At 35.3% G+C, this 27,309-nt stretch overlaps 1 protein-coding gene across 2 annotated transcripts in view; it reads left to right on the top strand.

The window, feature by feature from the left end:
• Positions 1–27,309, top strand: part of LOC123880641 (epithelial discoidin domain-containing receptor 1-like) — a 216,736-nt gene that overhangs the window by 21,841 nt on the left and 167,586 nt on the right. The gene's annotated exons all lie outside the window — the stretch shown is intronic.

Below are 27,309 nucleotides of genomic sequence, written 5' to 3' on the forward strand. Positions count from 1 at the left end.
CGAAGTGCCAGGCATTATCTAGTATTTTTCTAATCCAGTAGATATCTACGCGATATCACGAGTTTGACAGAAAATGAAGCAAAATAAAATAATTGCATAAAGTTGCCTTCAAACTACGGAAATATAATATAATATATAAATATCGCTCACCCTACTTTAAAATGTCACTACTACTAATTTGAAGGCAACTTAAGTAATATAAAGTTTATAATCGTTTCAGAAAATTGAAAATATCATCACCGAATTCCGACTTGCAGAGAGCATTTTACAAGTGCTTTGATCTTGAACACCCCTGAGACGCCATTCCCAATGTTACGAACGGAACAAGTAACTACGGATACATAGAGAGAATATTAAATTGTTCATGAATATAAAGACGTATAATGAAACGTACTTTTAACATACATCTATCTAAATAATAAAATAAAGGCGTCTGTCTGTGATTTCGAAATAACTACTATAAAAAAATGAACTCGTATATTATACCATATTCTAGCAAATAAACACTTCTTATTCTTATTCTTATTCGTAATAACGCTTTTATCTGAAGAAATGCAACCCGTTGTTTTTTGAAAACTATAAATCTACGCATGGAGTATAATTTATACTCGTACCTGTTTAATTTATAAAATACTTACCATACCTTATTTATATATATTTATACTTTACCATGTATCAAAAACGAACGATCTATAAAAAGAAGCCATTTAGCATAACATAATTTTTACGCTACAAAATTTCCTTTTGATTCATGTATTAAATTTGTGTATCTGGGGCTCCTCTTAAATTATACACGCGATTTTAAGTACGCAGATATCGCTTAACGTGGGACCCGGGTCCCCCAATTCTGCCTATCTGCATGATTTCGCCTGGAGATACCATTTGGGTAAATTGATTGAAAAATGTTTGGGTCCGCATAAAATGTTCACACGCTATTCAACCTTAGTTTAAGCCATAATTGGAGACTCCAATGCAACAAGTGTAAATTTAAAATTTATAACACTCCCGACAAGTGGAGGTTACAGTAACTAGAAAAGAGCTGATAACTTTCAAACGGCTGAACTGATTTTCTTGGATTATAGCTAAGAACACACTCGATCAAGCCACCTTTCAAACAAAAAAATTAAATTAAAATCGGTTCATTAGTTTAGGAGCTACGATGCCACAGACAGATACACAGATACACACGTAAAACTTATAACACCCCTCTTTTTGGGTAGGGGGTTAAAAAGTCGATTAGCACAAAATGCTAATATATATTTAGTTGTGTTACAATACTGTACAAAAAGTTTTGTATTGACTTTTTGCACTTGATACATTTCCATAGGACTTATCTGTTTTAGTTTTAGTACCTGTTTATTAGGACAGATACTTTTAGCTTGTATTGTCACTTAAAAATGTCAAATAAACAGTCAAGTGCAAGTCGGAATCGAACATGAAGGGTTCCGTAACATCGTAAGAGAAATACCACTTATTCATTTTTTTATTTGCATGGCAACCATTTTAAATTTTTTATTATTTGTTGTTATAGCGGCAATAGAAATGCGCACTCTGTGAAAATTTCACCTCTATCTATCACAGTTCATGAGACACAGCCCACTGGCAGACAGACTGACAGACGAACTAAGACATGTTTTCCAACTATTGCTAGTTATTATTTTAAGTGTCTTATTATTTCTGATTGGAACAGATAAATGGTTTGTTTCAGTTCGCTGAAAGAAAAATGTTATTGTACTTTTTATATTAAACTATTGCAAACACAAATGTGAATAAAAATGCTGAGTGGCATTGCTTTTAGCGACATCCCTCTCCTTTATGTTGAATATGTAAGTGTTCCGTTACTGACTGACTGGCTGCGGAAATATATCCCTAAGGGGGTAAGCAGGGAGTAAACGTTTTTACGGAAAATCCTATTTCTCTGCATTTATCAACTTGAAGCTCGGTATGCGTACTCTTCAAAACAAATGTACATGTAACCAACGATTCTTATCGGAATATGTGTAGAACTTTACGCCAAAACTGGTTTTATCTTCACATTATAGTGAAGTGTACATAATTATAGTTCAGAAGTGTAAATCTGGTACAGTATCAATTAAAATAAACCATTTTTGATTCTTCCGGTTAATTTAATTACGACCAGATTAGATCGTTTTTTGAGATATCAAACTTAAGAAAATGATAGGTAATCCTTTGGATACCTATCCGATTTGTACCTCATGATCCCCATAGCATACTTTGCAAGGTAATACGGTAATATTTCTACATTAAAATGGAATGCAACTGAAAAGTGCTCTGTGATACTCCATTCAACTAGAACAAATGCGATAACTCGGTGACGTAATTTGCTAGTAGGTATCAGAGACTTGAAAGCGATGCGCAAAACTTTATTGCAAATTGAAGGAACAGCCGTCATAGAGTCGAGCAGATCGTGCCGACATTGTATCGAATCCAATAAGGAGTATCACAAACCATTGCACATCGCTCTGCATTTCATCGCGGGTCGATTCGCTGGATAATACTTCAGCCACAGCCTATAGAGATACTTCATACATTTAGACGACGAAAATATCGTTTAGAATCTAGACTCTAGACGGAGTCCTCTGAAGTCACAGGACACATATTATGGATTATACAAATTGGTAGAAGTCTGTATAATCCATAATATATGATTAATTATCACCATTACATCATTATTTTACAAACCTAATCTAGACTCTAAATGGAGCAATCCTCTGGAGTCACAGGAGACATATTATGGATTATAGAGAATGGTAGACGCCTGTATAATCACACTAATATTATAAAGGCGAAAGTTTGTATGTGTGTGTGTGTGTGTGTGTGTGTATGTTTGTTACTCCTTCACGCAAAAACTACTGGACGGATTTGGCTGAAATTTGGAATGAAGATAGACAATATCTTGGATTAGCACATAGGCTACTTTTTATCCGGAAAATCAAAGAGTTCCCACGGGATTTCGAAAAACCTTAATCCACGCGGGCGAAGTCGCGGGCATCGGCTAGTCCATAATATATGATTAATTATCACCATTACATCATTATTTTACAAACCCAACACTTGACAATCAAAAAGTGTGCAATGCTACCTATTGACTTTGACTTTGATTCTGAAGGGCAAACTTTAATTGTTTTGATTACGTAGGGGATAGTCATTAGTGTATGTAGGTGCTATGACAGTACAGCTGGCTCGTACGTAAACTCAAGGGTGCGTTGTCTCACTGTAAGTACTTATGCTGTGGTGTTCAACTGCTGCAGTATAGTTGAAGTCGGTACATTAAAAATTGCTCGCTGAAAGGCCTATTCATGCATTTCTTCCTAAGAGCCTGGATTTGATTCGATCCGATGAAGAATAGAAAGCTATATATAGGTCACATAATATTGTTGTTTGATATAAGGACCTTTACAGCTTTGCGCTTAGTTGGAGGGGAAAGGGGAATATTAGTCATGATTAGCATGGCTAATAAAAATCTTTAAAAAAAAAAAAACGATGAGGGAAAACATTGCGGAAAAACCCGCATGCCATAATGTCGTCAAATTGTGTGAAGTTTGCCAATCCGCACTTGGCCAGCGTTCTGGCCTATATCCTTCTAGTTCTGCGAGGAGACTTGTGCTCAGTAGTGGGCCGGTGATAGGTTGATGATGATGATGAAGAATTTCGTTCTAAATTAAACATCGCGGGAAAACCCACATTCCCGATAGTTCTTCATAATGTTCTCAAAGTGTATAAAGTCTGCCAATCCGCACTTGGACAGCGTTCTGGCCTAAATCCTTCTCGTTCTTAGAGGAGACCCGGTGATTGATTGAAGATGATAATAAAGAATTTTGGTCACTAATAACATCACTGTCTATGAAACTATGCTTATAGTCCAGTCATTATAGTAAGTTCACCTCGGAATTCGAGATACCCAGTTATAAGTCTGTAAATACTTGTATATTGACACCCTAAAAGTTGTCTCAAAACCTACATATGTACGTGGTAGGGTGTACGCAACTTTTAACACAAAAATCATTTTTTTGCGTTTATAATAAATACAAATAGCTTAAAACCCATAGAAAATGAGATATTTACAAAAAAGCGCAAAAAACTGATTTTTGTGACCTTTTGCGAAATGGTTAAAGCGAAAAGCGAAATGGTTAAATCCATGGCATTCCCTGCTATTAACGAAATAAGGTAGCGACATGCCACTCGGCTTGCGTTATATTCTCAAATACAATAAGCTTCTCTTTTTAATGGTCATACATAAATCCGAATTAAGACCGAAAGAGGGCCCGGGGACGAGGACGAATAAATAATGTTGGCTAATTTTTTTTTAGACCTTAAGTTCTTCGGCCCACTTTATGTGGCCATGTTTTTATTTTTCGTCTCAAAAACTCTGGTAATTATGAGTTGGCAAAATTTGCGTGATGAATTTCGTAACATGTTTTCATACTGTAATTTATATGGGTTCAATGACGTTGTTATCCTTCACGGGGAGGCATTATTTGCAGGCTTGTTATCAAAGTACACTCTATCTCGAAACCATGTTTGCTGGTGGTTTTTATCAGAAATCTTCCCGCAAGTGCCAATAACGGTAATAATCTTCCTAAATCTGTGGTAATAATGTATGATCGGCCAAACGTCACGTTAACGCACCGTCTCACATGTATGCTAGCAATATTTTGACCAAGCCTATTTTTAACCCCCGACCCAAAAAGAGGGGTGTTATAAGTTTGACGTGTGTATCTGTGTGTCTGTGTATCTGTGTATCTGTGTTTCTGTGTATCTGTGTATCTGTCTGTGGCATCGTAGCGCCTAAACGAATGAACCGATTTTAATTTAGTTTTTTTTGTTTGAAAGGTGGCTTAATCGAGAGTGTTCTTAGCTATAATCTAAAAAAAATTGGTTCAGCCGTTTAAGAGTTACCAGCTCTTTTCTAGTTTTCTTGTAGAAAAGATGGTTAGATAACCGTTAGGTTCATAATATTATGTCAATAGACAAATGTCAAGCTGTCAAGATGGTTGCCTAAATACATAATTATTTATTTGAAAATGATGTTTTGGAAAACTCAAATACTTTGGATCGTCGGGGGTGTTATAAATTTTTAATTTACACTTGTAATTTAGTTTTTTTGTTTGAAAGGTGGCTTGATCGAGAGTGAAAAAATCGGTTCAGCTGTTTGAAAGTTATCAGTTCTTTTCTAGTTACTGTAACCTTTACTTGTCGGGGGTGTTATAAATTTTTAATTGCATGACCATACATATTGAATTCTAAATACGCTGAATTTTCATTAAAATTAGTGGTGTATGCGTCATATTAAATAAATATGTTCACGTAGCTCGCGACTCAAGTTCCCGAGTGAAGATACTAACAGCTAGTTTTCTCTAAGTATCAACCAGATATTTGAAATAGTTACACCAACTTACTACTTACTGTAAGTGTAAGGTAAACATTCTCTGGGAACTAGCTTCATGAAGACATGGAAACAATCTCAAATTGCCATAGGAAGCACATAGTCATTACATACAACTGACTATAATTAGAAGTGATTAATTGATATTGATTAAATTCGTGATGTTATCGTTGCTAAATCCACATTATTTTATTAGATTTAGCTGACGTTATTTTTCGATAAATAGTTTTAATAACAGCATTTCTATGGAAAGAAATCACGCGATGAAAATTACGAAATTGATTTGTAGATAAACAATCGAGCACGCTAAGAACCTTTAATAGTAAAGGAACCTCAAATCTTTAACCTACTTATAAAATGTCTGGCGGAATTCACTGAAGTTGAATGTACTTGTCCCCAACTGGACAAAAGTAGGTATCTTCCTCTATACAGATATAATACTCGTATAACATATACACAATATGTGGAACTTCTATAATTCAGTGCCCGGTGAAACCGAAAGTGGGTTTTGTGGCACTGAATGTAACAAAAATGCCCTGTACATTCTATAAGTTTAATAATTATAAATACATTAACTAAATATCTGCCTTTGTAGTTACGGTACCAGTTGATTTACTAATTTACTAAAAAAATCATAAGCGATAGTAAATCGATTTTTACTTTGCATTTTATCTATATTCGATGATCTTATTATATAAAAAAAGGAATAAATACATCCCGTCACGACACTTGGGTTTCATATTTTGTAGAGCGCTATACTGTCGCCCATGTTTATACGCTTTGTAATACGAACGTCACATCTGTGGTGGGTATAATTGTTAACCCCCGACCCAAAAAGAGGTGTGTTATAAGTTTGACGTATGTATCTGTGTATCTGCGTATCTGTCTGTGGCATCGTAGCTCCTAAATTAATGAACCGATTTTAATTTAGTTTTTTTTGTTTGAAAAGTGGCTTGATCGAGAGTGTTCTTAATTATAATCCAATAAAATCGGTTCAGCCGTTTGAAAGTTATCAGCTCTTTTCTAGTTACTGTAACCTTCACTTGTCACTAGAAATTGATTTAAAGAAATTATATCACAAGTACAATTTCCAATAATACACTTCAAAAACATTAAAAACAATCTACGAAATATCTTGGTCCAAATTATTGCCGGATGTTTACGTTCAGCGGAAATGATGTGCTGAATTGACAAAAGTCCTACGGAGACTACGAATAACAATATATTCGTAGTACGGAGACAATGTCTCGCGACGTAATTTCCGGCGTAGTACGGATGAAGGAACTTACGAAGGATATTTTTGAAGAAGATAAAATGATAAATGGTTAAATACGTTGTGTTAATTCAGATTTAATTCTCGAATTGATACGTGGTACCGTGGTAAAAGAAAGTAAGAATGAATTAATGGAAATACTTTATGAAATAAATGGGAGTAGGTAACAAAAAGAATACCTACAAAGACAACCTTAAGTAACTTTAAGCAATTTCTTCCAGGGAACCCTTGGCTAGAGAGGAAATGGTTGGATCATTTGAAAGCCTTACTAATGTAATAAATAGCTTGTACTAACTTAATCCCAAATCAGGTCATCATTCGGTCTCTGCGGGTGCTCCACCAATGTAGATAGATCTGATATTCGCTGACGAAAACCACAACCACAAACCACACAACACAATTTTATAAAATCATTTCACTTAAATTTTTTATATATATAAATAAAAACAGTACTGAACAATAATAGTCTGGCCAAAAATATATTTAACTTCATTAATATTTATTCACATCATATTATACTCTCTCTACAAATAAGGCAGTCTTTCTATGGAGATGTACCATTTGTATGGTAGCTTACGCACAAGCTCCGACTTCTGTTATCCGAGTTCTCTCCGTATCCGTGAGAATATCTCGGATATGCCTTGGATTCAAATCGGACGTAATAACGTGGATATGTCAAAGATGTCTACTGAATAGCTTGAATTTGGATCAGAGATTGGATTAGAACGTAAGCAATAACTGAGTTCGGTCCAAGACTCGGATCGGATGAATGCGTAACCGCTCTTATCCACTCCGCTAGACCATTTAGCTTTGGTGCTAAAAGACACATTGCTTCGTAGCTTAGCTTTGACTTCCGCACCGCAAATCTCTGGTGGAAACGCACCCTTACCACAGAGTATGGACAATATGTTGTGCCCTTAGTCTTATCGATTTCTAGGATCGTGCCAGAACGCTATGCCACTTCAGTAGATTGGCATTTGCAATGGGAAATCCGCTTAGGTCTTGACCGAACAGCTCTCCAGTTAGATTAGATCTAAAATGACCAGCCAATATTGGATTTCTAACATTCAGTTTATTTTATTACCAAACATTAGACATTTATGTTATTTATTTCTAATATACAAGTGAAATAATATAAAACAGTTAGATACTCATACTTGAAATAAAATATGTGGTAGTAAGATCATTAAATTATTACAAAAAAAAATATTACTTAGGTAAGTACAACATTATTGTTTTGTTCTTTATATGAATTGAATGAAGAAACGAAATATAATTCATTTTGAAAATCATTATGTGTACTGAATCTGAAGGTTTACTGATTGATAATAAAATAAATTGTATAGCGTCAATAAGAATTTGCGTGCACTATATACGTTTCAGCATTACGTCACTCGTATTTTCATATCTTATCAACAAAAAATATAATATTATAATTCATGCATGAAGTTGAAATGTTATAAATCTCTCGTCCTCGTATACGTCTAAACATTAATTACGGTGGTATTATAATCGCATTCGTTTCAAAATGTCGCGATGTCATTTGCATTAATCACCCGTTATGGCAAAACGTGTCGTTGTATGTGTGGAATGTCATTTACATACATATTATATCCCCAGGTTTAAAATTTTATGATTTTATATAATACGTTATGATCACTATGGGATATGTATCGATAACTTTCAACTAGATATTATAAACTCAGATAATTTTAACAATTAGAAAATTGTAGCGCTTGCTACTTGGTGGTAAGTGATGATATGATGATGCAGTCTAAGACTAACTAGGATGGGGTTATGCAGTTTTTAATAAACGCTTACCCCTTTGGTTGCTACACGGTATCGTACCGGAACGCTAAATCGCTTGGCGGCACGGCATTGCCGGTAGGGTGGTAACTAGCCACGGCTGAAGCCTCCCACCAGACCATACCAGACATTTAGAAAATTCTAAACCCCTGCTGGGAACCGGACCCGGGACTTCCCACTAATAAGACCACAGCGCTTATCACGGCGCCAGGGAGATCGACAAACTACGTGAAGAAGACAAAGTGCTAACCAAACAATATTTGATTTACCTATCTAAAGACATTTTGGCATTTTGGCAACACAAGAAATATAGACGCTTAAATGTACTGAATTTTTTTATTTTTAAAACAAGAACAGAAATAATTGCTTTCTGAAAATACATCTGCGCTATCAATTTTCCTTGAAAACATAACGCCGATATGATACCAAGGGTCATGGATAGGCATGGCATCATTTCCGATCATGAAACATTTAGAGGAATGACGTTTTGACATGACATGATTGTTGTAGGAGAGCGAAAAGCGGTCTGAATGTATGAACTACACGCAATCCATATAAGGTTTACAACCGCCCGTTTTATACAAAACGATTCGGTGTCTGCAACGACATGAAATATGATGAAGCAATTACTTACTCGTAATAACTTAGATAATAGTACTGTTTTTCGTAGCGGTATACTCACTCTGTAAGTGTTTCCAAATAAGATATAAACGTGCTACAAATTAATTTTTTTTTTTTTAGAACAATATAAACCAATGCATGCAACCATGCATTGGTAATATCTTAGTATATTCAATTAGTTATTTTAGATTAAAACTCTCGGATAACCTCTACACATTGAACCTGTATTTTTTGTGTAGGTTTTGGGAGGACATTCCACTAATTCGATAATAATATTTAAATAATACCTGCTTTTCTGAGTGACTCCAACCATATAAAGACGTGTTTTGGTTGAAACGATGATACTAGGTGTACGACTTTCATATCGTTGTTGCCTCACGTGAAGTCGTATCATGTAACACTCTTGACGGGACAAGGGCTTCGCGCAATAACTATTTTTCCGTTGTCAGCAGCGGTTGATTTGACTTTTGAATTTGTAAATACTGTTCCAAAAAATCTGGAAGAGCGAAATCAGTTGCGAAGTAACAGTAGTCGTTTTTGTGGGCAATGACATTGATGTCAACCTATTCCCACCGAACACACAAAAAAAAAATGTCTGAAATTCAAATTGGATAAAAAAATATAGCAATTTTACTACAATTTTATCAAAAAACGGAAAATTTGTGATTTCTGGCTAATACAGGCATGTTTTCATGTTATATGAAAGTTTACGATATTTAGATGTTACAAATATGTTGTATTATTTAAAAAAATACTTCTCTTTCGACTTGTCAGATACTGTGTTTTTTTTTTTAAATCATCCACAAATAATTTACATTACTTGGTAGGCATTTATAGGTATCGTAAAATGTTTCTAGATTCACGTCTTACAGTACGAGTGCTTTAACTTTGGATACAGTTTAATAACATAAATGTACGTGACGAAGTTTCAAGGAAATAGCATTTGAGCGCTATCCATAATAATGAATATCAACATACGAATGTATAGCAAAACGTTCCTTTGACTGGTTATACCTAATTAAATATTATGCTCATTTTTTAAAGTTACAAACCAGTGAAATGTGTAGTCATTTCCACACATTTAATTACTCATACATTTACAATTACTTGATAATACAATCAGTTTTAATAACAAAATCTAAATCTCGCTAAACTTCTTACCTTAAATGAATACAGATTGGTTTTCATTAAACGTAGTAGAGACCAATCCTTACTGAATCTTACATAACTACCAGCATTCTACTAACCTACATCTTCAAAGCCCATCAGGTGTACATAGTTGCTAATTGTTAATTCATAAGTTAGGCAGGCGGCCGAATGCGCACAGCAGAAAACTGATCAAAGCCCAGATATTATCGAATGGATTGCTAAAATAACTACTATTTCCATAAATAAGTCGACCCATCCCGGCTTCTCTTTGGTGCAATTTCAGTCAATTTTTTTTAGTGGTGGTATGTGTTATAGAAAAAGCCTAATCTAAAATATCTATGTCAGTTTGAACTCTGTGTTGATGTGTCAGTCGGTCAGTTTCACAATTTTATACACAAATGTTTTTTGTTCCTGAACGAAACAACAAACTTTCTATAGTCAGAGTTCAGGACGGTGTAGATTCGTTATATATTGTTCCTGATAAAAAGGCACCGCATTCGCCATTTTCGGAAATCCCCAGCAGTTTTAGTGTAGCATCTATTGATGTATCCATATCAATGGGGCCCGCTCGTGTATCGTTAAAAACGAGTCACTGCGTCCTCCCTGAGCTTCAACGGTCATCAGATAATAGACGGATTTGTAGTCCGTTCTGACATAGATTTTGTTCCATATGAAGCTCGCTAATCCGTCGGTTTTTTTTTCACGTTTTTCCTTGACAAATTTATGATCGCCAAATTATTGCATTATTTGCAAACTTCTCTACAAAAATGTATATTAAAGTAATAATCAAAGACACGACTGTCCTACCAAAAAATTATCTAAAAATACTTTTTCACATATTTTCAAATTGATACAGCCGCTACATTGTTTTTTTTTTTCAAAAATTTATACTTAGTTACTGTCACTCGAAATGATGTAAAGATTCTAAAGATTCTAAAGATTGTACATCCAAATATATTAAGGCTTTTAATATTACTCTCCTTTTGTGAGCAGTCTTGTAAAAATATAAGAACATTAATACATACAAGAACATGTAATAATAATTAGATATAAATAATTTAAGTTAACTTAGCTATCGCATTAGGTTAGCCTGTAATGATAGTTTTAAGTGGTCAAAATAAATAAATAAATAAATAAATTTTGTAATCTGTACCTACTGTTGTTAAGTTTCCTCCGACCGCCTGCGAAGTTGTACTTTATTATTGGTTTGATAAAATTGGAATTTGTATTGGAAGCTAAATTGAATAATATGAAATTTAATGTTTTGTAGTAATAATAACTAAGTATAAGACATAAGGAAATAAGTGAAGTTTTTCATGTCTTATGTTGCTTAACAGAGCTCTCTCCGTCACTTACTCCATACAATCGTAGTTCCCATTTCATTTGAATATTAAGCAACCAAAGTCCATGAAATTTTGCAGACATAGTCTAGAAACTAATATCTGTGTCTGTGGTGTTTTAGATTTTTCTAAAAATATGTAGTTTTAAAATTACAGGAGCTCAAAGATTTGTATTTTTCTTTAAAAAAAGGCCCAACTTTGTGCTCGTTTTTCTAGACAACGAAGCAATTTAATGAAATTTGGAAAAACCACAGACCTAGAAAATTTAATGAATATTATGTAGTAAAAAAATTATCGTTATATATTTTATATTGTTATAATTATGTGGGAACTACGAAAACCAGAAATTACACCCAGAAATCTTGAAAATTTCGTGCTGTCTCGATTTGTGCAAGCGGGGTGGTGAAGTGCGGGGGACGACACGTGAAACTGACAGAAACGGACAGTCTAAACACACGGGCCACATTTAGACTGCACCCGACTCCAAACTTGTCGATAGGTCTAACTAAATACATTTCAACTTGCGTTAGACGTATGCGTTACCTACTCAGACGTTGCCTGTAGATAAAAATATGTCTCATGTTTGCTGGCAATAGCGTATGCATCAAACCCTGCAAGTTGCAACTCTCTTGCAACCTATTCCTCACGCAATACGCACAGCTTTAATATTGTAATTTTTGACAATGTATACTATATGTAATGCCATATCACAGGTCACTCTCTGATTTATTGCTAACAATTTACTTCCAAATGCAAAGAAATCTAAGTGTGTTGAATTCACACTGCCCAATACCAGGACCTTAAATGACATAAATTCATTAATAAATAATCATATGTTGAAAATAAAGGAGAACCCCGTGTTTCTCGGTATAATGTTAGATGCAAAGCTTCTATGGAACACCCACATATCAACACTTGATGGTAAACTCAGCTCTGCTGCTTACACTGTTAGAAAAATTCGACAGGTACTGACGTGGAAACTGCAAAAATTGTATATTTTGACTATTTTCACTGTATTATGTCTTACAGACTCTTGCTATGAGATAAAGCGGTAGATATTGAGAAAAAAATGTATTACAGAAAAGGACAGGACGTGCAATTTATAATTTAAAACCGCGCGCTGCCATACATTAAAAATATAAGGAAATAAGTACCTTATCTATTATCTTATAGTAGCTTCTAAACATATTTACAACTAGCTAATGCCCGCAGCTTCGCTCGCGTGGATTTAGGTTTTTAAAAATCCTGATCCTTTCATTTCCCAGAACAAAAGTTGCCTCTCCGTAATAGCCCGTCCCCGGGATGCAACTTGTTTCTGTATCACGTAAGAATATTTAAACGGATTATCCTTTTCAAATCCCGAGGGATCACCAGGATTTAGGAATGCAATTTCTTACAGCATCAGGGTTGAGGTCAACGACAAAGTGTTTACTTGGTATAGATACCTTCAATATCAATTAATAATCGACACTTTTTAAATCCCATTAGCTTTAGTAGTCAGGTCCCCTGCAACATCAGGATTGAGGAGTTGGAATCCAAATTTTTTATTGAACAATGTCGCAAACTTTCTTTATCGATTAAAAAAACTACCCAAAATTACGCAGTTAGGTTACCTGCCAAATTTCATGGTTTTGAGTCAACGGGAAGTACCCTAGAGGTTTTCTTGACACACTCGACAGACAGAGAGATAGACAACAAAGTGATCCTATAAGAGTTCTGTTTTTCGTTTTGAGGTACGAAACCCTAGAAACGTAGGAACGGCATTCCGAACCAGTGGTAAATTTTTCTGACCATCCAAAAACACTTTGAAGTTTACCTAAAAGTTTACAGGAATAAAAATTTATCATTGTATTCCATTCCATTTCATTCTATTCCATTCTGTTCAAAGATAAATAGATAATAAAAATATTTGTCACTGAAACAATAATTTACGATACATCGACCAATATCAATTTTACTGATGACAATCTGACTATTACCAAAGTGAACGACTACTATAATATCTATTATATACGACTAACATAATATGTATTATAAATTGTGTGCCGTTTGCATTCTCACTAGGTTCTCATTAAGTTTGTTTTATTTGGTTAAACTTTCTGGCATTTATATTGTTATGACGTTTAATTGGCAAACAGTCTGTTTATTGGCTGAAACTCAAAAATTCAGCCAATCACAACAAAGAAAATATTGTAATAATGATTGATGCAGCTTTCTGTAATTGAAAACAAAATATTTGACATTAACTTGAATGTGACAGTGTTTTCCGAATAGGGTTGCCAGAGGCCCCGTATTTTACTGGTTACCCCGTATGTCAGGATAGAGAAACCGGTAATTATGAAAATAAAATACGGGGCAAATAAAACTAAATATTTTTAGGGTTCCGTAACTCAAAAGCAAAAAAAAACTCTTATAGGATCACTTCGTTGTCTATCAGTCTGTCTGGCTTTCCGTCTGTCCGTCTGTCCATCTGTCCTTCTATCCGTCTGTCATGTGTTCATGAACAAATATTAGTATTTTCAATTTTCAAAGTAAGATAACTACATATATCAAGTGGGTTATCATATGAAAGGGCTTTACCTGTTCATTCTAAAACAGATTTTTATTTATTTTTATGCATATTTTATTTAATGCATAACAGTTTTTGATTTCTCGTGTAAAATGTCGAAAAAAATGCCCGAATCGGAACCCTCGGTGCGTGAGTCTGACTCGCACTTGGCTGGCGAAACCGAACACTGACGTTATGTCCAGTAGAAAGAATATTTTCCTTTTGCGGCAATGCGTAGCCGAAACCCACTCGATATTGATCATGGTCGTAGCCAAGGCGGCGGGGCTTGGTTTGAGGATGTTAGCCTTTTTTATACAAGTTAGCCCGTGACTTTAATCTTTTCTAGTGGTAAGTGATGATGCAGTCTAATTTCTTGGCCGTTAGGGCCATACTAACCATATAACTAGCCATGACCGAAGCCTCCCACCAGACCAGAAATTTAGAAATGGCGACTGCGCCTGGGAAGCCGTCAAAAACCTAAGCCTAAAATAATACTTACACTATTTCTTGCATTTGCTTACCTATTTTTTTTTGGAAATATATCAAACATTTCGCGCTCACTTCACTCGCGCTTTGAATTTGTATTACTTGGTGTAAGCCCCGCAATTTCGTTTGCATGAATTTAGAGTTTTAAAAATTCCGTGGGGGATTTTCCGGGCTAAAAAGTTTATGTCTGGGATGCAAGTTACCTCTGAATAGTAAGTACCAAAATTTTGGTAAAGAAGATGGGCCGTGAAAGGGTAACAAATAGATAGGCAAATAGATATACTGTCGTATTTGTAATATTAGTATGGATAGGGAGCTTTAAAAATAAAATCTTGCTATGGCTAAACTCGTTTCCCTTTCACTTTAATTCTTTCTGTAATTGAACCAAAAACACTTACGCTCACTGCGCTCGCGCTTTTTTATTGTTGTATTTTATCTCACTGTCAAATTGAAAGGCGAAATTCCACTAACCAGGTAATTAGCCCATAAAGTTGAGCGAATGTTTTTTTCCTCATGACAGGATTCAGTTCCGGCCCTGATAAAACCTCTCCCGAAATCGATTCCTGGCTACGGCCATAGTATTGATACTGTGAAGGTGGAATTACAAGTTAAATGTAAATTTAAGTTAAAATGCAAAGATTGTATGCATGAAATGTATAACATTTTGCTTTACAAAACTAGAGTTTTTAAAAGCTATTTAAATAAATAAATCTTTTATTTAAAACCACATTGCAAACACAGTTCACCAATCAAGACACGGCAACATACAGAGAAAAAATACAAAACTTACAAATAAACTGAAATATCTAAATAGGCTTTCCATGCATTTCAGAGAGAACCACCGCCTATTTCTTCAAATACTTCAAATTTTTAAATTTCTTCAAATCTAAACCCCGTATTTTTGATGGTGGTAGCCTGTAAATCAAAAAGAGGCAGGTGGCAACCCTACTTGCCACATGACATTACAGAATGAAAAATTGTTTTCATTACTCGGTAAGCCTACTGCCATAGTTTCACAGAAAGTGTGACGGTAGTTGTGACCTCTGATTGGTCGACTCTCTTTCACTATTTGCTAAAATTGATGATTGCAACAACAATTTTTTCTTTTTTGTAATCAAAAACAGAACACGGACGTCATACAGGTTGACTAATTGCAATCATTTCTGACCGGCTAACATTGTTCCGCTAGTGGCTCAAACTCACTGTCGCAGCAAGAACATGGTAAATTCAGCCAATCACAGCAATTAGAATTGGTTATCACAAATGCACCGATCTAGGAACCGAGAATACACGAACCAGGGCAGATAGAGATGAGAACAATAATATCATACGTAGGAAATCGACGGGGGATCGTTGACAATGATCCTCTTAACACTCAATCGTCAGTAAAAGAATTCCACATCTACAGCACTTTAAATTTAAAGCCAAAAAATTAATATTTGTATTTCCAGAATTTTAAATACTGGGTATATAATATACCTGTCGTTAAAATATGTTGATGAAATTGTATTAAATTTTACGTACCTTAGAATCGTTAAGCCCGCTTAATTTGCATGAAGAATCCCAATAACGTACAAAATGGTGGCTGTACGTAATAAATGTATAGGGGGAAGCAGGGGTTTGGGTATAGCACGCTGGATGGCATTTTGAATGAATAATTGCGGGCCAGATTTGACGTGAGGTATTTTTATTGCCTTCCGCCGTGAACAGTATTCGAATAATATTCGTTATTGAACTTATAAATTGCTAAAATTATAAAGCCTACCTGTATTTGGGTATGGTTGTTTAGCTCCGCACATTCATATAATATTATAATCATAATGAACAAAGAAATTAAATTAAAAACTTTGCCTATAATCCATAATATCATCACAGTAGTTATAGTTAGACCAATCCCTTCACACCAGGATTACGGATTTAATACCTTACGTTCACTAATAATATCACCGGCTCACTACAGAGTACAGGTTTCCTCTCAGAGTGAGAAGGGTTTTAACTTTTGGCCATAGTCTACCACGCTGGCAGCGCGGCGCATTGACAGACTTTACACACTTTGAAAACATTTCTACACGTCACCATGTGACGAGAATGAAATTCGTGTGATCAAATATATGAAAGTATAGCCAATAAATTATAGATTTTCACGCTAGTGGTATTAATAATTGAATTGTCCCTTATCGCACATCCATAAAACAACCTACTCATAAAATATTACACCGCAGACACACAATTCTAAAATTATCATTTTAATTATACATAGTTCATACATTATTACCTATGGTTTCAGACACTATACCCTACCCATGCTTTTTAGTATTCCAATTAACGAAGCAAAGCATTCTTAGCCATTGAATAGTACCTATTTGTTACTTACCTAAAAACATTGTGAGGGAATCTGCATGTCTAAGAACTGTCCATAATGTTCTGAAAGGTATTTGCAGTCTGCTAATAAGCTCTTGACCAGCGTGGTGGGCTGTAGTCTAAACTAAATCGTTCTCATTTTATGAGAATACTAATAATGACGATAAATGTTGAGACAAAACGATGTTTTATTTATTTATTTCATATATAAAAAAAGGAATAAGAAAAAGTTTCACTTACAAACGGAATACGTGAGAGGCTCTCACAGTTAAGTACTAACCAGCGATTTCAAGTAGTGCCTAAGATCATTAAGCCCGTCTAATTGCTTTGCTCTTGAGGAATGTGAGACTTTCAGAATAAGTATAAAACAAGCACTTAATCGAGATTGTTCTTAGATATTTTGGATATTAAAAAGAATCTGGCGGGAATTGTAATATACGAGTAGATATTTTTTTCAGAAACAATTTCTTTTTTCAAGTCGCATTTTAAAAAACTAGGACGAACAATAATAATAAGTGTAAATTAAAAATTTATAACACCCCCGACAAGTGAAGGTTACAGTAACTAGAAAAGAGCTCATAACTTTCAAACGGCTGAACCAATTTTCTAGGATTATAGCTAAGAACACTCGCGATCAAGCCACCTTTCAAACGAAAAAAACTAAATTAAAATCATTTCATTAGTTTAGGAGCTACGATGCCACAGACAGATACACGTCAAACTTATATCACGCCTCTTTTTGGGTCGGGGGTTAAAAAGTAGTCTATGTCCTTCTCCAGGATGTAAGCTATCTCTGTACTAATAACTTAGATGGCACCAAGTCGTAGTTAAATCTCGAAACTTAGTTAATGTGGATTTAGGTTTAAAATAAACCCTACAACTTTTTGATTTTCCAGGAACACGAGTAGCCTAAGTCCTTGCCCAGGCTGCAAGCTATCTCTGTATCAAAATCAGTTAAAGGGATGGATCATGAATAGATAACAGATAGAGAATAAGACAGACACACTTTCGCTACCCATACTTTCCCAAGTTGTTAACAATTTAAACTTACGCGATCGAATTCCTGAGATATACCTAGTTTGGTAAGCTGTGATAGCTTAGTGGTAAGAACGTCCGCCTCCTAACTGGAGGTCGGGAATTCGATCCCGGACACGCACCACTAACTTTTCAGTTATGTGCGTTTTAAGCAATTAAATATCACTTGCTTTAACGGTGAAGGAAAACATCGTGAGGAAACCTTTTTTTTCCGCTGGTAAAAATGCAATTACGCATGCCGCTTAAAAAAACGGGTATGTGGGGCTCACTAGCAATGCATTTGATGCTGCATTCATATAGCATACCCACTAAAAAACCCAGCGGTGCCGTCCACGTCAAGTTAGAGGCGTCTCAGGATCCCGGGTGTCGTATGCGACTGAGACGTCTCAGCGTTAAACCGGCACAGTTTTTAGTGAGGGAGAAGATGAGCGTAATGTCTCCTTCTTCTCCCCTGTCTTCTTCTGCGGCGTGGGTGAGCGTCAGCGGACAGCTCTCGCACCCGCTCCGCGGCCTCCTTCAGTGTTATGACAGTTTCGCAGAAGGAGGCCATCACACTCCAGCTCGTCTTACTGCCAATCATGCCGTCTATTATGCTCGACAGCGAGAAGTTTCCTCCAAGCCTAGACGACACGATGTGGCGCTGAGGCCCCCATGCTGCGCATTCCACCAGAGTGTGATATGCCGTATCTTCTGGCGCACCACACTCCTGGCAAGCTGGAGACTCCTCCCGTGTCGCGATCTGATGCAGGTACTTGCCAAAGCAGCCATGCCCTGTAAGTACCTGCACCAATCGGTACGTCAGTACTCCGTGCTTTCTCTTGAGCCAACGCTCAAGGTGTGGCCGGATCGCTTCAACCGACCAAATACCGGCGACAGGCGTCTCCAGATCCTCCTCCCATCTACGGATCAGCGCTGCATCAGCCAGAGATCGTGAGGAAACCTGCTTGCCTGAGAGTTCTCCATGTTCTCAAAGGTATGTGAAGTCTGCCAATCCGCATTGGGCCAGCGTGGCAGACTATGGCCTAAACCCTTCTCATTCTGAGAAGGAGACCCGTACTCAGTAGTGGAGCGGAAATGGGTTGATCATGACCTAGTTCGGTATGAATAAAACACTTGTATGATCTACGACAGCACCCACAAAATTATGAAGTCCTACAGAACGTAGGAAATTGAACATATTTCAATTCCATTACTTTGGAAGATCGGAAGTATGATTAAAATGACAAAGGTTCGACAGGGACTCGCATCCTAATCGCTGCACGAGTGAATATCGACTCTAAATATTGATGACATTAATACTATTTCACATTACTTCATCGAGTGTGTGAGTTTACAACTTTATCAATGTTTGTTCCGCTTTGCGAGAACATATCGGTGTAACCTAAACTTCATAATTCCTCTTAATGCTTTATTGTTTTCCTCTATTTTCAAGCTTCCGTGCTCCATATGGAAAAATAAATCTGATATTTAATTCACCTTATTTATAGTTAAAACATAGAAAAGTTAACATTTGTATAATAAGGGCGGTCTAAGCGTTATTTAACTATAATACAACAGCCTTATATCCTTTAAGTCGTCTCATCTATACATTAAATATTATGCTTGTTTTAGAGTATATATATTATAATAACAACCTCGGTACTACATTCTCCCAACAACGTCTTGGTATAATGAGGGCTGGAAAAATTATACAATGTTGCACTTTTCAATGCACTTCTGCGATAATGATGGTGTATTGAAAATCTAATAAGAGAAATTGATAGACTACTGGAACCTGGAACATCCATAAAGTTTATACATAAATAATCAACTGGAAAATAAATATGACAATCGTAAACCCAAAAATTATATCAAAAATATGTCTAAAATTTAAAAATCAAACAATTCAGGCAATTAAGTAAGTAAGGTAATTAAATAAGTTTGTCTAATCAATAGTTTTTTTTCTTCAGAAAATTGTTAAAATTTGAGCTAATTACTATACAAATAGTACTGACGTGGAATGTCAGTGTGAACACTGGCTGCGTACCCATGCTAAACAGCCAGGCAATCCTTTGAGCAAAACATGAGTCGCACAAAAATCCATACTTAAAATTATAAATGCGAAAGTGTGTCTGTCTATCTGTCTGTCTGCTACGTGTTCACGACTCAAACACGGAACTGATTTTAATGGAATTTGGTACAGTGTTAGCTTAAATCCCGGGGACGGACATAGGCTACTTTTATCCCGGAAAATCAAAGAGTTCCCACCAAACAACCTAAATCCACGCGGACGAAGTCGCGGGCATCATTTAAAGGAAATGATCGTTATTAACATAGCCTTATTCACTTACTAGCTTCATAAATCAGATCTAGCTACCTGCACCAAATCTGATATAATGATCTTCATTATAGTACCAAAATAAACACAAAATGTGGATTGACGAGCGGACGAGGATGAGATAACGCCGGCCAGGATGATTAATGTGTAGGTGGTCCCTGTCCCAGCTCATCACGTTATAGCTGCAGAGTTTTTAAGATAATTAACACAGAGTTTCATTAAAGAACAACTACAAGTATTAAATAGTTATACTTATGTTTAAAACTTAAACTCCTCAAACGCTGAAATACAGTAAATTCATTTTTCTGACATTTGATATAATATTTTTAACCCCCGACCCAAGGAGAGGGGTGTTATAAATTTGACGTGTGTATCTGTGTATCTGTCTGTGACATCGTAGCTCCTAAACTAATGAATCGATTTTAATTCAGTTTTTTTTTTTGTTTGTAAGGTGACTTAATCGAGAGTGTTCTTAGCTATAATCCATGAAAATCGGTTCAGCCGTTTGAAAGTTATCAGCTCTTTTCTAGTTACTGTAACCTTCACTTGTCGGGGGTGTTATGAATTTATAATTTACACTTGTGATATTATATATTAATACTAGCTGATGCCCGCGACAGAGGAAATTAAAAGTAGTGAAGAACTCAAACATCGTGAAGGTTTTGAAAGCTGAAATCTTTGAAGTTGAAAATACTGCTACAAACACCTAACTTAAAATATTTTACTAATAAATTTCGAGTGCAAAATAACTGTCAGTGATTAATATTCTCTAAGTATTTTAGAGTGCTAGCGTAGAACAAATAGTTGCAATTTACAAATAAAAACGCCGCGCTGGAAATCCCCTGAATGCAAATTAGGCAATGGGCTTTCAGTTTCGGAGTTAAAATATTCTAGATGAATACCTACATTCTACCTAACTACGCTTGGTTTGACTTGTATGGCACATTTATTTGTTTTTAACCCCCGACCCAAAAGGGGGGTGTTATAAGTTTGAGGTGTGTATCTGTGTATTTGTCTGTGGCATCGTAGCTCCTAAACTAATGAACCGATTTTAATATAGTTTTTTTTTTGTTTGTTAGGTGGCTTGATCGAGAGTGTTTTTAGCTATAATGTAAGAAAATTGGTTCAGTTGTTTTAAAGTTATCAGCTCTTTTCTAGTTACTGTAACCTTCACTTGTTGGGGGTGTTATAAATTTTTAATTTTCACTTGTTGTTCCAAAACATTATAAATATTATTATGTTATGTTATGCTTGTAAGATAATCCATACAATACAAGTTAATCAAAAATGATTGACTGAATGATTGTACGTTACAAAGTTCTATCGTACCTATCACACCCACTTCCTCTTTGTCATTAAAAGTTAGGTCTCCCCGGGAGGCTGGTGGTGACAAAATATGAATTTCCATTGAGATTGAGAGCCGCAACAAGTGACGCACAATAGGAATGCAAATAAAATTCAGAATTGAACGTTCGTTAAAAAATCAGTATTCCCGAAACGTTTTCGTAACTATTTCGGTCCTATCCACCAAACTGATAACATACTATTAATATTCTATGTATATTGAAATCAACAAAGATCAAAATCTTATGGAGATGCCATAAATGAATTTCACTACTAAAAAGTTTTTGTAGAAAATTAAACCCCTAAAAAAGGTAATAAAAATGTATTATTGAAACACGGATTGAAAAGAAAAATAAAAATAAGAATACATAATTGATATAAGGCCCCTTAAATCGCAATATTTTTTTAAAGATTTAACGGTAAAATTTATTTAAAAAAAACTGAGCATTGTCAGACGGCTTGTTGGCGAGGGAGTTTCACAAAAGCTATTGAACAGCTTTTGACGGCTTCTGCCTCTTATAAAGCGCAGGCTTTTCGAATATGATTTAGGATTTTTACAAAACCTATTGAATGTTATTTGCAACGGTTAAATGGACAAAGTAATTTAGATTTAGTTCATATTCTTATGTAAGTTTCCTATGTTTTTCTTAGATAATTATGAAATAATTAAATTTTTAGATTAAAATAACATCTCTGTAATATAAATATACCTACTTACAACAAAAGTCCTGACACACCGACTGACTATTCAACGCCAATCTTCTGAATGCTCTATATATCGATCAATAAAAATGGATCTTCGTAGCGGAGCGGATTTCTTAACAAGCTTTCTACGAATAGATCAGCTCTTAACGCGTTTTCTTTGGATGAACTTGTGGTGACCGCCACATACTATTAAATTAATGAGCCTTTAGATACACCGCAAAATGCATAGAGTGTTCTCTCATATCATCTCGCATGTGTAACAAACCCATCGCAGTGAGCCTCAGGGTAAATTGGTCTCATTTTACTTGATTATAATTAATTTGTATACGCAACGTCGCTTTATAAACACAGCGCACGTCACGAAGGGTGTCCTTAACACTACATGATGGGGTGGCTCTTTGTTTCGTGATCCGCATGAATAATTATCTCTAAGAACGAGTAACATATAGAATTAGTAACGTACTCTTTGTAAACACCCAATCAGTGTGTTGACGCTTACACACTAGTATTGACTGTTGACAAACATCGCATCAAAACGATGCTTGAATGCTAACAGCCGTTGATGAATACGTAATCGCTCTGTACGTCTACTCTACCAGTATAATATCAGTCCTCGTCTGTCGATTTAGATAGATAAATAAATAAGCAACCCACTTATTACTTATACAAAATCGTATATTTGCTTAAGTTGTGTAAATATCTATTGCTAATAAATCGATAATAATATTATACCTAAATGCGATAGTGAGTCTTCTAGGTTTTCCCGGCTCATCCGTTATTGACCAAATTCGGTACACACGTGGTGCTTGCCGAAGATGGGCATAGGTTATTGTGTCCCGGAAAATTGAGTTCCCACGGAATTCTTAAAAACCTATATCCACGTGGATGAAGTCGCTAGCATCATCTATTTGACAATATATTTTAGCCCGGAAATAAAAAGTTCCCACTGTTTCAAAAAACGAGAAAGTCACGGGCGTCATCTAAAAATTGAAATAAACGAATACAAGTGTAAATTAAAAATTTATAACACCCCCGACAAGTGAAGGTTACCGTAATTAGAAAAGAGCTGATAACTTTCAAATGGCTGAACTGATTTTCTAGGATTATAGCTATCCAAAGTATCTGAGTTTTCCAAAACATCATTTTCAAATAAATAATTATGTATCTAGGCAACGTCCATCTCGACAGCTTGACATTTGTCAATTGACATAATATTATGAACCTAATGGTTAGTTAACCTTCTTTTCTACAAGAAAACTAGAAAAGAGCTCATAACTTTTAAACAGCTGAACCAATTTTTTTGGATTATAGCTAAGAACACTCTCGATCAAGCCACCTTTCAAACAAAAAAACTAAATTAAAATCGGTTCATTCGTTTAGGCGCTACGATGCCACAGACAGATACACAGATACACAGATACACACGTCAAACTTATAACACCCCTCTTTTTGGGTCGGGGGTTAAAAACAGCCAACTTCTTTAGTTTCACCTATAAATATTAAAGCACCTACTTAAAAATTATGTTTATTCAAAAAGCAATACCTACAAACGATGCTTTTAGAAAGCTCATTAGTCTGTGACTAGATTTCTTGCTAGAATTTCTGCCTTCCATTAGCCATGGCCATTATAACTGGCTGCTAAATGTACAGATAGCTATAATTCTATGCATACTTTATAAGGACATTTTCTATACCTCTACCAATTTAGCTTTACATGGAATCTCATTAGGGAAACCTAATGGGCTCTCAGTGTACCTAGTTCTATAATTAATATTCTAAATTAATATTCTGTTTATGCTCATATTATAATATAACTACATATATTATGTACATATATATTATGTACACTGTACAGGTTATGAAATGCTCATAGTATTTAATTTGTGTACCCGCAAAATTCAAACAAACAATTTTTGCCTTTTTTGTCCAAACTGATCTACAAAAGGCTGAAGTGAAATTTGCGGGATGTTTCAGGGAATTAGATGAGTAGGTACTAGGTATCTAAGAAAGCTTCTAAGCTACTTTTTGTACTAATAAACATGTAACATATTTTAATTTGTATACTTAAGTCACACTTGTACTTTGTACACTAAGTCCTAGTGTTTTAATTCATGCGCGTCATTCAATAAAGTGGTACAAGTGTAAATTAAAAATTTATAACACCCCCGACAAGTGAAGGTTACAGTAACTAGAAAAGAGCTGATAACTTCCAAACGGCTGAACCGATTTTCTTGGATTATAGCTAAGAACACTCTCAATCAAGCCACATTTCAAACAAAAAAAACTAAATTGAAATCGGTTCATTAGTTTAGGAGTTACGATTCCATAGACAGTTACACAGATACACACGTCATACTTATAACATCCCTCTTTTTGGTTCGGGGGTTAAAAATGTATAAAGCTCATCAGACGTTATTTCAACATATTGTACCAACATTTTATTGAATAAATATATCATTCATTCAATGTAACTTAAGATGCGGTCTAAAGATTTTCACTAACCAGTCACGAAGGGCTTTCATTATAGAGAACGCAAAAGGGCCTCCGAGCCGCGCCTGATAATTAAAATATACAACAATGATACGTCTCGCTTACTCAATGTTTATTGACGGACTCCGGTCCCGTGAACCCTCTGCGATAACAATTTACACCAGCCCTAAGAGCGTTAAGCTGAGCATCCATTGACTACAATAGCAACTTTTGATTTTACCTTAAGCTATACATAGAGGAATTTTGTGACATTGTTCCACAAAAAAATTGGATTCCAACTCCTCAATCTTGATGCTGCAGAGTGAGATGGCCTTGCCATCCGTCATACGGTTTTATGACTGTCGGAAATTTGAAGCCTTGCTCTTAAAAACAAAAATCTCGCACGAAAAGAAATAAATTAGTTAAGATTCTGAGTAATTGTAGGAAAGGAAGTATAAAAAACAAAAGGGCAAAATAAATTGCTCTAAAGCTAAATTGCGTTAGGGTCGGTCATAAATTAGATAAAAGTCGTAAATTTTAACTTAGAAATCTCTACAAGTGTACAAAATTGTAATCACGTGTTATGCGAGTGGTCTAGGCAAGGCAAGGGCGTGAGAAAGTAAAAGGTACGGCCCATTAAGGGAAGTTTGAAATACATTTTATTTTCAGCCAATTAGCCATCAGCCAGAGAAATTCTGTGCGCAAGAGTGAACCAATCAGAAACCGAAATTTCGCTGGTTTTTTTTTTGCATTTCAGATCATGGGCGTGGACAAAGATATCCGTGTGGACGTTTTAAGTCTACACTGGGGGACCGAGAGGGTCATTCGATTGAGGTCTGGCTCAACGTGCAGTAGAGCCTAACAGTGAATATTAAGTGTATATTGCAATTGTATAGTTAATAATAGAAAAATTATAAATAGAATAAAATAGTGTGTATCCGGGCCAGCAGAAGCTGATATAGGGTGATGTACTAATTTACATTTAATTTTAACTAGATTATTTTGAAATCAGCTCCACAACCCTAGTTAATTAAATTAATTGATTGATTTAATTAGAAATGAATCCAGATAATGTATTCCACACTTTGTATTTTATATGACGTAAATCGGAGATCCACAACCGGGCATCAACAGAGGTGGTCCTGCATATTTTATTTGGTGTTATAATGATTTACATAATCCTCAAATTATGAATACGAGGCTATAGAAAAGGTGTCTATACTCTAGACCGCACAATGAGTCAACTTCACGTTTGAACATAAGATTAAACTACTTAAACCAAAGTGTTTAAATGAGACGAAATAACTAACTGTGGAGCTGGGATCTGGATATATCTAGATCGATTGTATAATACTGTACATAATGTGTGTCCTTAAAATTTACTTTATTATAGAAAATATCTCCATTGAATTATGTAGGCATGTGTGTATTTTTAGATAAAAATGATATACATAATAATAACTAAAGCCGAAAGGGTTTTTCGTTTTGAATATTTGCTTTTCCCTTTCAATAATTAGTATGGCTTAGGAAGCAGATATTCGGCCAGGAATTAATTAATGTAATAAAGTTACTTAATTCCCAGTCTAAATAATAAATTCAGTTTCTCTTCTCTTTTTCTAAATACTCAACTGTATGAGTAAATAAACACTTATTTACCAGAAATAAATGCACTTGGGTATAACTATCATCTTTTATTTGATATATTTAGATACATTTCCTAGACATTTAATAATGGAGATTCAATTTGTTTGGAGGCTAGACTACCATATTATAATATTAACAAAGCCATAGATACAAAGAGACCATGTATCGAACTAACTTGAGCTCCAATATTAAGATTTTCTCATATGACCTATTTACCAATCACAATTCCTGCTATTAAGTACAATTTAGGCTAGTAGTTTTTTTTCAGCAATTCATCTATTTATAATACTAGCTCTTATTCAGCATTAAATAGGGATTAAAATTGAATTAGCAGTCCAATGTAGTCTGATGGAATGACTCTTGTCGTTACAATTATTGATTTGGTAGAAAAATCACTCAATAGCTAAAATAAGGTGGTGTGCTATAAACTACTAGCTACCGCGTTATAAACATCGTCTTCATCAACATGAACAGCTTTCACCGGCTCACTACTGAGCGCGGACTTCATAGAGAACTCTCGATCAAGTTTTCCTTCATCATATGGTATTTTATACCATTATGTGAAATTCTCACGATGGTTTTTCCTTATACTTTTATTATCACAAAACGATTAGTACCTAATTTACCAAGAATGCTCTACACTACTAAAGATAATAGAGTTGGCTGGGTTCGAATCTCAGGCTAAAGACAAAGGGACCTTTTACTTTCGAGTCATAGCTAAATTTCATCTACTTACCCTGAACGAGACAATGGAGTACACGCTGCCTCCAGAGAGCAGATGGCGAGGCAGGTAGGTACCTTTTT

The sequence above is a fragment of the Maniola jurtina genome, chromosome Z, assembly GCF_905333055.1.
Source record: "Maniola jurtina chromosome Z, ilManJurt1.1, whole genome shotgun sequence".
Classification (NCBI taxonomy): Eukaryota; Metazoa; Arthropoda; class Insecta; order Lepidoptera; family Nymphalidae; genus Maniola; species Maniola jurtina.